Source organism: Frieseomelitta varia, unplaced genomic scaffold, assembly GCF_011392965.1.
Source record: "Frieseomelitta varia isolate USP_RPSP 00005682 unplaced genomic scaffold, Fvar_1.2 scaffold_352, whole genome shotgun sequence".
In the NCBI taxonomy this organism is placed as follows: domain Eukaryota; kingdom Metazoa; phylum Arthropoda; class Insecta; order Hymenoptera; family Apidae; genus Frieseomelitta; species Frieseomelitta varia.
This window is the reverse complement of record NW_025110093.1, coordinates 76,472-91,198: the sequence shown is the minus strand read 5'-3', so window position 1 is coordinate 91,198 and position 14,727 is coordinate 76,472. Positions and strand designations below refer to the sequence as shown.

Sequence of the window (14,727 nt, the reverse complement as noted above, 5' to 3'; positions counted from 1 at the left end):
TCCAACATGCAAATGTAAATAATCTCACAGTAATAACTACTAAGAAGCTCTACAAATAGCCCTCTGCTATGAGTCTGCTGATATTCGAATTGTAAAGTCAAACATCTATGAATTAATCAGTTTGAAAACATTACACAAATTCATATGATACCATTATACTGTACAACAGATGTAGAATCAAATCCATAAATAAATAAACTACACAAAATGCCAGATTATAATTGCGAAGTAGTCAATTCCTCTGACCCACAACATAATATGTATGTACATACATACTAGGAAGAGCCTAATTTAGGACAGATTGCCAAGTGTCTATCACTTTCTCATCTGAACCAAAAAAAAAAAAAAAAACTGAGTGTTCAATTCGAATATTTGAAGTTTCATATCTTCTTACACTAAAGTTGTAAGCACCATACAATTACATTTAATAATTAAGAATAAATACTTATATCATTACATTTTCAGCAATAAATTGATTCATAGTTATTAAAAAACAATACGCAATGAACAAATTCTCAAAATTCACTTTCATAATTATGAATATTAGAAAACGGAAAGCAACAGTAACAGTAAATTGATTGAAATCAATTGCAAGTAAAATATTAAGTTAATATCTGATAGTACTGAAGCTAGTTCAATCTATAAAATAAAGCATTTTTGTGGAATTTGATAAAACTGATGCTTATAATTATAAAAGTACAAAATGAAACTTAATGATAAAGTATTAAATAAAATTGTTATATTTGTGAATACATTTTTTTGTATTTTTATATTGTAATTTTTTTCATATTTATAATAAATATTTTTTAAATACAATTTCTCTTTACTAGAAACCATATTATCTTCAACATTAAAAAATATTTTGTCAGTGACGGCGCCGTGGCTTAGTTGGTTAAAGCGCCTGTCTAGTAAACAGGAGATCGAGGGTTCGAATCCCTCCGGAGCCTAATTGATTAATTCTGATTGTTCTGAGGTCAGAATTAATTATAATTCTTTTTGTCATGTGCATAAAATTATAATGGAATTTTTATTTAAAAGAGCAATATAAATAATTTAAATTAATTGAACTAAAGTGTATTAAGAAATAAAACAATTTAATTCTCAATTTTAATATATATATATATATATACATATATGTTTGTTAAAATCCTTATGTATAGAATTAAATTTTTCTTATTAGATATAAAAAGTAGAAGAAATCTCAATTTTACTTGTACAAATTAAATTATAAATTAAATTTGTGTAACCTCGTACCACCCCCCTCCACCTCGTTTCTCGACGAATCTACGACGCGGGGTGTTATTCGATTATCGAAAATCGTGACGTTTAGATGTGTAACCTTTCGTGACGTGCGTTCTTAACTGTGTAATACCTTTCGTTGCTGTTTTGTAAGCACTTGTATACTATTATCAATTTTATTTCACTATTGGGTACTTATTTAATTGTTTATTATATTTAAAGTAAAACTAACTAGTTTTATGAAATCTTTGTTGCTTTACTCCCTTTTATTATAGATTGTTGCTTGATCATTTGAATAACTTCAGAAGAATTTTGGGGTACTTCACAGCATACACATCACAAATGATTAGCAGTTAAAAACAATACAGAGGCAACAAGTATGTAAGTGTGCATGCATTCCTAACTTGCAATTTATGTAATTTATTTAATAAATAATGTAAATAATAAGAACATTGAATGATAAATAATTTCATATCAAGAATAACAGAATGACAATAAATTATAAAAATTATTGTTTCGTATGGAATTCGATATAAAATATAAAATATACATAGTTATATATAAAATATTTATAGTCATAAATGGATAGAAAAGTAAATTTTTACACATGAAAGAGACGTGAATGGAATAAAGTTGAGATACAAATTTATATAATATTGGGAAGTTTATTAGATCGTTATTGAACTCTCAGTATTTTTTAAATTGTGAATCGATAATCTTGAAACAGGGGAAAGCATTGCATGATTATATCATTGATTGTATGTCAAATCTGTTCTATCATTCATTGACAATAGTAAATTTTGTTTGGAATTACCGTTTTTATATATGGTTGAATCGTTTATTTGTAAAATTATAATTCATACTTTAATTACAATCTTGGTTCCTTGTATGAATTTATAATGTATTTACTTTTAATTTCTATTTCTACTAATGTTGCATCACAAACGAATAAAGCTTCTTCATAGACATCTATGACTTATTTCACGTGTTTATTTTTCGCTGGGTCGGTCGGTAACATTGGAAACGATATTTGAAGCGGTAAATAAAGTCAATATATTAATATTTATTTGAAAATATAATAAAAAGAGAGCTTCTTACTTTTCTTTCTTTTGATTTGATTAAACATACTTTTTAAACTTGATATTGAAGTTGTAGAAGATAATCAAAATAGACTTTTGAATTTTTGTACGATCGGTATTTCAGTTCATAGAATATGATTTCCTGGATAGTGATAAAAGTGAAGCTTTTACGTAGATGAGATAGTTAATTCAGATTCTTATCGAATCTGTAATATCTTATTTTATTTATTTTTATTAGAAGTTTTTCTGTACATGTTTACTTTGGACAAAGAAAAAATTTTTCATAATTACTTTTGTAAGATATTACAGAATAGTGTTGACTAGGTGCACGTTATTTAGATGAATGTTTTATAGAATCATCATAGAGGGCAGAATAAGCGAGAATTGACGATTTTTCCTTTTTCATTTTGAGATATTAATAAAATATAATGCAAATGTTGTATCAGTCTAAATTTAATAATCTTAAAGTTTTAGTAGCAATTATCTATTTTTAATTGATCTAATAACTAAAGTGTGTTAATTTTAATGTAAAATACGTGATGTAGAAAAAATATTGCTTTTAATCGATAGTTTTATAAATTTATAACTTTACGAAAATGATATAATTATTGTCTTAATTTTTTTTTTTTATAATAAATCTAATTTAATAAATGTAATTCTTGTGCAAAAAGTATTGATGATCTATAGTCTACTCTACAGAGAGTGAAAAGAATAATCATAATCACAATTATATTTCCTAATCATTTCCTGCTTAGTGGAGTTGAAATATCATTTTTCTATAATAATTTCATAAACCTTTGCAAATCTCAGTTGAACACTCTACCAATCAATAGAACAAATTCACTTTCAAACATCTGATTTTCCAGCTAATTCGATCAGGATGATATTTCCACGTTTCTTTATCAAAGAAAGGAAAGATTTCCTTCAAAAATTGCCAAAATTGTTCTACTGTTCCCCACAAACGAATTGCGGAATGTATATTGATCTATCTAAATTTTCTCATTTCACTTTAATACATTAAACTTCTAGACACGTGTCGCAAAAACGGGAAAAAATCTACCTACTTCAGACACACCTACATTGTTTCCCATTTCTCTGAAATCCGATATCGAGTGATATCTTCTTTATCCGTAGCCCGGCTCGATTTGTTAAAAGTCCACGGATATCTCATGGAAGCGTCGCTGTCCAACGGACGTCCGAGATTAATGCCCGACAGACGGACAGGCTGGCGTGTCGCGTGTTGGAACGAGCGCGTGAAAAAGCGTGACGGAACGGTATACGTGCGCGGCGTGACGCGGCACGGCACGTCACGTCACGGCTGCACGATGCGGCCACGTTTCGCAACAGGCAACAGGCCACGCATGCAGATGAACTCGCTGGCTACGTCGATATCCCAACAGCAGGGGTTCCGTCGATTGAAAAAGGGACAGCCGATAACAGCGCGAAGGGTAGATGAAATGGGGGTTCGTTTACCCCTGGAAGAGTCACCCTGTCCTCATCGATCCTCATCCTCCGCCTTCTCTGTACGGGCGTCTCCTCTTTGCTCCCTGCTACACTCCCTCTCACACCATCACTGCTACCATCCTCGCGTAGCGCCTCATTCTATTTCTACATTCACCCCTGTTCTCTCCCTACCTTGCTACACTCGCTTCGTGTCCTCTCTCTCTCTCTCTCTCTCTCTCTCTCTCTCTCTCTCTCTCTCTCTCTCTCTCTCTCTCTCTTTTTCGTTTCGTTGTTCTCTGTCGCGCGCTCGGTCCGGCACTCCCGCGTCAGCGTCGCGAAGAAATTCACTTTCGCGAAAAAAAAAGAGCCCGCGAAAAATCGATGCTAACCGCCTATTGGCCGCGTGGCCGTTGGATCGCGGCTGCATTGGTGCTCGCGGCCTCGCGGGCGTGGCTTAAAGATGAGCTCTCGCTATGTCATCGCTTATATTGATCCTATAGTCGGGGAAGCCGGTGTGGAGAACGCGAACGCCGGCGTGTGTGGTGTGCGGCGTGTGGCGTGTGGCGTGGGCGCGCCACACACCGACGTCCATCCATCCATCCATCCATCTATCCGTGCGAGCACACGCTCGTCCCACGCGAGCTGATCCATGCACGCGCGGCCGAGCACACGTCCGTCCGTCCAGACACGCGTCCCATTTCCGTTTCCTCGCTCACCTGTCCGCGGAAACACCGACTTAAGCCTCGTTTCTAACTCGCCCGACGAAAGGAGTCGCGTTTTCATTCGGAGAGGACCGAGCGTGCAAGAATGTATCTATCTCTCTTTGAGAGAGCGAACTCTCAAGACGGGCGTTGCATCGCCGATTCTAGCTTCTAGAGAAGGCGGTACGCTTTTTTCGACTTCAAGACGCATCCTCACGTGTTCGAAGTAATAGCACACGCTTGAGAAATTGAGCGGCACGTTACGAGGACGTACGATCGCGCTGGAATGACGTGCCGCGCGCGTCGAGAATTATCTGGCCCCCAAAATTGCTATAGTTTTCTCAGTTTGAAGTACATTTAAGTATAACCCAGGCAAAACATGTAATAAAATTTATTACTTACTATTTACTTCTTAGTAATTTCTATCCAGTGACATGCCGATGAATTTAAAAAGAGGACGAGTTATCGTATACGGTTTGGTCACTCGTTACGGTCCGCGAACCAGTTACCAGCGGCAAGAGGTTATAAACGCGTTTATTGGATGCACGTGCGTAAATATTTTATGCATTTGCAGATACAGGGTGGACGTGCATCTCGTGCTGTCGGTCGCAGCTTTTTGAATACGTGTTACGTGGCATCGATAGCGTGGAAATAAACCTCGGATAAGGCTTTCTGTCTATACCTGAATCTTTCATTCACTGGTTAAATTATCGAATCGAGGGATTCCGGGATCTATAGTCTCGAAGTATGCATGAGGGAGGAAGCTCGTGATTAATTTATCTACTGCGAACTCTCTTCATTATGAATGGCACATATATTTGGGTTAATGGTGCCAGCTGGTTTGAAGCCAGAATAGTCTTCGAGGTGGATATGTGGTAAGAAGTAAGTGCTCGGATCTTCATATAAGTTCTTTTCCATTTTATATGACGGACAGCTTATCTCCTCGGCTCCGGTGGAGCGTTTGAATATTAGAAGAATGCAAAAGGCTGTACAAACATACCTCTGTTTCATGAATTTGTTTCTAACAATTTTTTTTTTTTATTTGCCAAATCAATATCGTTTGACTTGTTCGGTAGACAATTAGAATGCTTTCGTTTCATTAACGAGATTGAAATATTTGTTCAGTTATGCAATACCTTTCAATCTCACCAAGTACTTTGAAAAATAGTGATGAACATTACAGTCTAAACGCGAAGATCGAAAATTATGTTATGGGTTTGCCAGTTAAATAGTTTAGGTAACTAATAATATTAATAGCACTGTCTCTGTTGGTGTATCGATGCAATTATATTTTTATAATCCGTAACGTTATTGCGTTGTATTATTAATAATTTCACTATTGGCATTCGACTAACTAAAACGATCATTTTCTAAACTCGAGAGAATACGAAAGACGAAAAGTGTCGATGTAAATCAAAAACAAAGTGAAGTATCGATGAAATATCTCCATAACTTTCCGCAGTTCGTGTTCGTTTATAGGAAATAGTTTTGAATTTAGAAAAAAATTTTCGAACAAACCGAGTTTCTGGTTGCTACCCCATTTAAACACGGTGCAGTACAATCAATTTTCGAAACTTTAAAAGATGAAGAGAAAGGGGGGGGGGGTGGTAGCGAAAGGTGGGCGTGAGTTATATCGTGACTGTTTTGATGGATTAATTCGTGAACCGAACGGAAAGCTGCAAAGACCGACTTTGGCCTGTTGGGTTCGTTTCATATTTTTCAGTTAGGCGAAGACCTATTAAAAAACGACTCGCCGAACCCGTCTATTGATTTCGACTATTGTTTCCTAATAATCGCGCTGCTACAACGCTTTCTTTCCCCCCCCCCCTCCCTCCCCCCTCTTCTTTTTTTCCCCGACTGCAGCGAAATATCAGAATACCGTAAATATCGTACCACTTGCGCTCACTGTTTGAGAAATACGCAATCGCAAATACTCACAATCCGTTTTAATTAATTTTTTCCAAATGTACACAGACTTCGAGGTTTAATTAATAGACGGTAACTTGAAATAACAATGTTTGATGTGGTACGATTAATCAGAAAACGATTCAATTCAAATTGTTTATCGACGTCGATGCAGTGTAAGAAAAGTTTCTTCTTCGTCTTCTTCTTCTTCTTCGCAATCTACTAATTGTACAGCTACTGCGACCCAAGTGAAATATAGGCGAAAGCAAATTATCCGTGACAAGTTCGTGCTTTTGAAACGCGTGCTTTTTGGCGTTCCAAGTCCCTTTCGGAGGATCCTGTGCCCCTATGGGGCCCCATTGCACGTCGATTGTCGGCCATGTGTGCCTTAGTCACGGTGGCATATGGCTAGGTCATGAAGCCACTAGGTGGTCCTCGGTATATTACTCTACCTGTCGCCATCCTCTCCTTACGTGGGGGAGATTGAGCTCGTGGCTATTTGTATGACAACAAGAGCTGTTTTTCGAGCTGCCCTCTGTCAGTCATTGATCGTCAAAGTCTATTGGCCCCGGTACCTGCAATCCCATTCATTCTTTCTCTTCGGCCATCGTTTTAAAAGAGTCGTCAAATCTCCTTTCTCGTAGAAAAGTACCAATTCACCGTGTTATTATAAACGCTGAAGTCATTTTATGGGCAACTTGACGAGCAAGTGAAGGTAATTTGCATTTCGACTGTATATATCGTTTTTTTTTTTTTTTTTTTTTATTAACAGACGTTCATTTTGTGCCAGTATATACAGTATTTACATATGTACAGAGGCATGACGAGTAAAAGGTATTATCGGTTTGAAGTGTTCTTAGATTAAAGGCACCAGCCCTGGAGCACGCGCTTTATCTTGAGATAGAAATTTTGTTACATTGCACTTATTGCTACGTTAACAGTAAACAATCGTTAATTTTTGCCTTAACTATGGGGGTTGTGTTTTTTTTTATTATTATTATTATTATTATACAATAAGGCACGGGATTGTACAATAATATTTTAGCGGGGCAGCGCTGTTCTTATATATAATGTTTTATATTAATCATTGGTTATGTTCATTAAATATTACAAGACTATAAAACGTTAAAAATCCCGGCACGGGATTGTACAATAATAATATAGCGGGGAAGCGCTATTCTTATATATAATGTTTTATATTAATCATTGGTTATGTTCATTAAATATTACAGGACTATAAAATTATTGCGCTGCACTGTATATATTATAACTATCTGTAATATTGTATTAAAAATGTTTTAATGTGGATTATCTTAGAGTTAGCTTAAACTCAATGTTGAACGTTGCTTCCTCCTGTTCGAAATGTGGACGAAGAAAGTTCTAGGCCGTGTCATGTATATATCTCGAACTGACTCGGAAGCAACGAGAAGAGAGTTTTTATTTCTTCTAAATACTTCTTTCGTTTTATATCAAGAGCCGATGTTTATTTTTCTGTCCGTCTGTGCGTGTACGTTAATTACAATTTCCGTAATGCCGTGTTTAATTATCATACGAACGATCGAATTTCTCAAGCAGTGCAATTTACTTGTTAAATATTACGTATATATATATATATACACCGCGTTATATGTATTATCATTAAGAGGTATAACAACTGGGGGTATAGCTCAGTGGTAGAGCATTCGACTGCAGATCGAGAGGTCCCCGGTTCAAACCCGGGTGCCCCCTTCTCTATTTTTTTCTTCCTCGCACGTTCCAAATGCCATTTGTTTAACCATCCATGAAATTGTAACACAACGTCCGAACGACCTTGTTCGATTTTCATTCAAACTTGCTTCTATCCCTTATTTTTTGCACGACGTTTATTTACTCGCAGATAACTACGTACGCGTATTCGTCGCCGCTTTTGAAACAAAAGGTCGTCCGTTTTTGAAAGTGTAAACGCGAAGCAATTGGCGTACCATAGGACGCGTAGCCATAAGGGTGGAACGTGGTCGTCGATCAATCCACGGCGATTTCTAACCGCACCGAGATGAATGTTTGGGAGCGAGAACCACCTGCTCCAACGCTAAACGTTAAATCCATAAGCTCCCCCCATTCCTGGAAATATTTGACAAAATCCCGTGAAAATGCCCGCAGTGGCTCGGCTGATCAGGCCAATTGGCCGATCGCCAAATGAAATGTAGATCCGACATAAGTCACCCGCAGTTTGACCCGTTTGTCGTATTTACGCTCGTACGCTCTCCTATCGCTGCCTCACATCGCCGATATCTTTTATTTCATACATTTGCAGGTTTCTCAACGATACAATAAAATTACTTCGCGCAAACTTGAATAATCAGCAGGAGTGATCTCGACGAGTGGCGGTTAATCTCTAGATAAGTAACGTAAATCGTTATCACGCAGGCGTGACGATCGTCGATTCTTATCGGACACGCTTTCGACGTGACAATAATTTTATATACAACACAGAAAGTCCGAAATTTTCATATCTAAATCCTGTAAAGCCTGTACCAGCCATTCGAGAAAAATCGTGAGATTCAGAAGTCTCGAGATTACTTTCAATCGTAGGATCGAGCCAGGTACTTACGAATGCCATTGTACGCGTGTACGCGATTCTGCGTAAGTCAAATGACAGATGGGACCGCGCTAATCCGCCATTATCGCCGGCAATGATCAGCCCTATATCGAATACAATACTTTCGGTTCACGGGACTTGGGGATCCACCCCGTAGCCAGTTTCGCTCGTTCATGACCAGCCGCGTGAATCACTGTAGATCGATCTGGCCTGTTCCATAATCCGTAAACGAGCCGTGCCCGTTGGGCAAAAAGCATTCGATTCGCGTAACTTTACACTCAGTCGAGTCGATTCTCTGCAGAAACTCTTTGCAGTGAAAATTCGAATTTTCACACATTTCTTGTTATTTATACTTTTGGCCTCGGCTATTTGTAAATTCGAGACCCTCGTGCGGATCGAGTAGCGCGGCGGAACACGGAAGACCAACGCAAACAGTGGCTAACCACGTGCGATAGGTTCAAAGAGCGGGATCCTTGCTTCAACCGCCAGGCAAGGCGGTAACAAAGGGTCTTCGTCCCTGAGGGGTTTCTGCGTTTTGTCCTCGGAGGATTGTCAGTCTCACCCCAGCCAATATTCAAGGGCTGAAGCGTTTAAATTATTCATAAACAGTCGAGTGATTTGTAGAATATAACTTGCTATTACGTACTGTAAAGTCCCCGCTCTATTCGATTTCGTCCCGGCCGGTGAAAATCCAACACTTCGTCGCACCCCGCTTACAGAAAATAGCTACGAATGTACTATATACGCGCGTATAATAAATAACCTCATCTTTGACAAATTTTTATTCAAAGAAAAAAAAAAGAAAAAAACGCACAGATTTAAGTATATCAATTTCATTTGTGTAATTGGAAAAATTTGCAGCAGAGTCGATGATAAAAATTAGCTTGAGCAAATTGTCGACACAGGAGAAAGTTACGCTCGAGTCGAAGGAATTATAGATACGCTAATTTAATTTCCCCTCGTTTCCTTATCCGTCCGCGAAAGTCTCTTTGCTCGGAGGGGGGGGGGGGGAGGGAGTCGAAGAACGGGAACCAATTCAGGATTCTGCTGACCAAAGGTAACACGAAAGTTCGCCGAAAGCAAGAAGGATATAAAACGATATAAAAAGTTTGCGGACCATCGTTTCTGAATTGCTGACTCTCGACATCTCTACGCGCGAGTATATCAGTCGTCGTTAAATTCTATCGCAATTTCAATTTCTCTGTACAAGCGTTTTTCTCTGCGCTGCGCGCGGGAATTAAGTTAATTAAAAACGTCGGGTTTCACCGCCTTCTTTTTTCAACGTCCCTGCAATTTGCTCACCTGGAGATTACTGCGATTAACGCGCATTATCTTCGTATTTCGCGTTTTTCGAAAATCGACAATTACACGCATGCCCTTTTTGTGACGATCTTGGTGAACGTCTCTCTTTCCCCTCGTTGGACATGAATGGATACATTGCTCTTTTCTGCTAACCCATTTTTCGCGAAGGAAGACCGTATCCAGGCTGTATATATGCGACGTTCTATCAGTTAAGCCACCCCACGTTGTGTCTGCTGATCTAATTTAATTGACACCCTAATAGCGAGCCTGCACGGCCGTTAGAGTTCCGGGTACGGTGCTCGAGCGTCGGAGGAGAAGGATGAAAATATAAGGGTGGTTAGCCGGGAGACGCATGGGGCGAAGACAATTGAATTTCATGGGGGTTTGGCCGCTTAACCAGCTAATTGGTTTGTTCATGTTACTGCAAGTACATAATTCGTCCTCGATGCTCGACTATGCCTTCTGTTTATTTATTTATTTTCAAGTGAAATCAAAAGGCGTAAATCATACATTTTATAGCCAACAGAGATGTAGATGTGTTGTTCACTGTCTCTTCACTGTAAATTGTAAATTACGCGTTCGAAGTGAATTTTTATTGTTAATCGTGGAACCTTCTGCTCCTTTGTCTGTTTTAACCTGTTTTCGAATTCCCTTTGCGTCTCTTTCGTGTACAGAAGTATGCAACTGTACGTTAAATTTTCTCACGTTTAAATTCCACGTTTTTATCAATATATTTTATCAATATATAAATTTTTCATTCCCTGACAAATTCTTTACAAATTCCCTGCAACTGAACCCTGCAAATTATTCAAACGCCAACCGCATTTTATCCTCGGTCTAGTATCCGCGAAAGTTAAACATAGACGCGGTTATAAATATGAAGGGGCGAAATATAAATAGAAATTGTAAATTAGGCGAATCGGGGGTTTGCGCATGTTTTCGCAGAGGGAGGTAAATGAATTCCTCCGCCGGTATTCCTGGCCAGGCAAGCCACTAAGAAGAGGAGAACCGTGCCCCTTTACGGCACTTTCATGAAGTGAATATTTAACTTTACGTCTTTGCGGGTTAAAAATGCTGACCCGCCGGCAGAGGTTTAAAAAGTTGGCGAAGTACCGAGATAAAAGATAACGGCTGATAAAACTTGCTCAAAGTTCCGCGACAGACTTTGTGGCACTCGCGTTGGCCACGTCGAAATTACATCGTATTTTTTCAATTAAAAAGCTTCCCCTCGCCTTTTTATACGCAATCATCGAGGACTCCTTTCTCAAACATTCCCCCTGACCGATGCCGTTTTCACGAAACATTTGTAAACGTGGATTCTAGTTGTATTGCCTAATGAATTAATTAATTTTGTTTGTAAGTAAACATTTTAGTCACTCGTAGGACGTTGATGTTGCAACATTTGTCGTTATTATTTGTACACGTACAAAAGCAGCGTTCAGGGATATTGATATTTTATGAATTTTGATAAACCAATAAGATGGTTTTTAATTTAATTATTTAGACAAATTTATATGATAATATAAATAGATAATATAGTATCTTTATATTATAGTATATCATAGGATTGTAACATTTAGAACTTTGTCGAGCAAAAAGCTTTTCCTACATTTTAACATTGATAGAATGAAAAAAAAAATTCCTAGATATTTATTTCTAGGATAAGGCCCCGGAGGGATTCGAACCCTCGATCTCCTGTTTACTAGACAGGCGCTTTAACCAACTAAGCCACGGCGCCATTGGATCGTATGAAAATCTCAATTCATTTCTTTCGTGCAATAAACAACTTGCAAATAAATTATTAATATTTTTGAATTGAAAAATATTATCTGTGAATGATTAAAAAATACGTAAATGATGAACGTGATTTAATTATAAAACACATACAACTAGCATATACAATACAGTTCAATAACTCGTAGGAAATGACATAACAGAAATTTTCCATTCACAATAACATCATTCACAGAAACTTGAAAACTGGAGCAAGAAGTGTAAAGAATCGTTAGAGAGCTGACGATTAGTTAGTTAGTCAAAGTATTCTTGCTATTCATTGATAGCTAATAAAACAGACCGATGTTGTTGACTTAATTGTTTAAAATTTTCGGTATTTTTAAAATTAACCAGACTCATACTTTTTAAAGTTGACTTAAATATTTCAAATTTTTGATACTTTCAAAATTAACTTGACTCGTGCATCTTTAAGTTGACTCAATTGTTCTAAATTTTTGGTACTTTCAGAATTAACTTGACTGGTGCATCTTAAACTTGATTCAATTGTTCCAAATTATTGATACGTTTAAAATTAACTTGACTCGTGCATCTTAAACTTGACTCAATTGTTCCAAATTTTTGGTACTTTTAAAATTAACTTGGCTAGTGCATCTTAAACTTGACTTAATTGTTTCAAGTTTTTGGTACGTTTAAAATTAACTTGACTCGTGCATCTTAAACTTGACTCAATTCTTTCAAATTCTTGATACTTTTAAAATTAACTTGACTCGTGCATCTTAAACTTGACTCAATTGTTCCAAATTTTTGGTACTTTTAAAATTAACTTGACTCGTGCATCTTAAACTTGACTCAATTGTTCCAAATTTTTGGTACGTTTAAAATTAACTTGACTCGTGCATCTTAAACTTGACTCAATTCTTTCAAATTCTTGATACTTTTAAAATTAACTTGACTCGTGCATCTTAAACTTGACTCAATTGTTCCAAATTTTTGGTACTTTTAAAATTAACTTGACTCGTGCATCTTAAACTTGACTCAATTGTTCCAAATTTTTGATATTTTCAAAATGAACTTGGCTAGTGCATCTTAAACTTGACTCAATTGCTCCAAATTTTTGGTATGTTTAAAATTAACTTGACTCGTGCATCTTAAACTTGACTCAATTGTTCCAAATTTTTGATATTTTCAAAATTAACTTGGCTAGTGCATCTTAAACTTGACTCAATTGTTCCAAATTTTTGGTATGTTTAAAATTAACTTGACTCGTACATCTTTACGTTGACTCAATTGTTCCAAATTTTTGATACTTTCAAAATTAACTTGACTCGTGCATCTTAAACTTGATTTAATTGTTCCAAATTTTTGGTACGTTTAAAATTAACTTGACTCGTGCTTCTTAAACTTGACTCAATTGTTCCAAATTTTTGGTATGTTTAAAATTAACTTGACTCGCGCATCTTAAACTTGACTCAATTGTTCCAAATTTTTGGTACTTTAAAAATTAATCATTCATTTCCAATTTTACTTTAGATCTGTTCAATATTAAACTCGCAATTCATTTATCGTCCTTTGATACACACATGGATTGAATCATCTCGCAAGTGAATATACGTATGCGCAATCTAGTTGCAGTTTCCGTTTCTTCGATTTGATTGCCTCTTTTTTGAATGGCTGAAGAGGCCAGTTGCGACCAAGGTTCCCCGTGTCAAAGGATCTCCCCGCGATTGGGTCGAGAAAAATAGATGAAAGACGTAGCTCCGGGATATATAATATCCTCTCTCCGACGAGTTATCTCGTTAACTGCTAATAATCCATGAATACAGCAGATTGCTCGTGCTGCGATTCATTAATATCATTCATTAATTCGCTCGTTAACGTTGGAAACGCCGTGTGTATCCGCCTCGAGCTTTTCAACGCGTCAAATCGGATTCCCCTGTGGAACTGCGGTTCGGTTTTGATCTTCGGTGTATCTTAAATTATGCCGTGCCTCGCGTTATTGACGTTCAATTTCAAAGGCGCCGGCTGCTTTTCCCGCTTTTCGTGAACATGAAAAAATTAGCGCGCTCCTCTCGTTCTTTGAAGGATCGCCGAAACGTGAAACGAGAAACAGGGTAAATCTCTAATTTACGGACGTATCGGCCAAGAGAGACGAAAGGAACAAATACGAATCCGCGGGGGTGAAGTTAGATGGTTTACGTGTGGCCCTCGGTGCTTGTATGCAGCGTGAAAAAGAGAAGCTCGAGAGGGGCCGAAGAGAATCGAGAAATATAGCGAGGAGATAGATGTATGGATAAAGAGTAGACAGGGAGGGGGTTAGGCGAGAAGACAGAGAGAAAGCGAGTATCGCGGGGGTCCCTCGTAAATTCTCGCGAATAGCTTCAAGTAAAATATAGAGGTGGCTACGTTCCGCATATGTCATTCCTCGGCTCTTTCTCGCTCACTTTACGAATACTCGACGACGATCACGTATAGGACGGATAGGTGTGCGGATGTGTTTTAATCCAGTGCTTCTCAAATACGTGCGCGACAATCGGCGACTCCGCTGTAGAGAAAGAGAAAAAAGAAGGAAGAACTCGCGAGACGAAAGAAAAGATAAAAGTGGCTTGATCCAAAATTTCGGAACACGCTCGCGAATTTTTCGCAGGCTTGAAACGCGCTTGATTCGCTCTCGAGTGAGAGCAATGAGAATTTCATTAGCCAACGCTGAAGTGTAATCGGGACAAATTTGCGCAACAATTGCACGAGA

General features: G+C 37.6%; 3 non-coding genes across 3 annotated transcripts; 2 read left to right on the top strand and 1 right to left on the bottom strand.

Annotated features, from left to right (window-relative positions):
- The first annotated feature begins 873 nt into the window (after positions 1-873).
- Trnat-agu lies at positions 874-947 on the top strand. The gene has a single exon. It is a non-coding gene; the product is annotated as a tRNA-Thr (tRNA).
- A 7,076-nt stretch (positions 948-8,023) lies between these two features.
- Trnac-gca lies at positions 8,024-8,095 on the top strand. The gene has a single exon. It is a non-coding gene; the product is annotated as a tRNA-Cys (tRNA).
- Positions 8,096-11,911: 3,816 nt separating this feature from the next.
- On the bottom strand, positions 11,912-11,985 carry Trnat-agu. The gene has a single exon. It is a non-coding gene; the product is annotated as a tRNA-Thr (tRNA).
- Between the last annotated feature and the right edge of the window lie 2,742 nt (positions 11,986-14,727).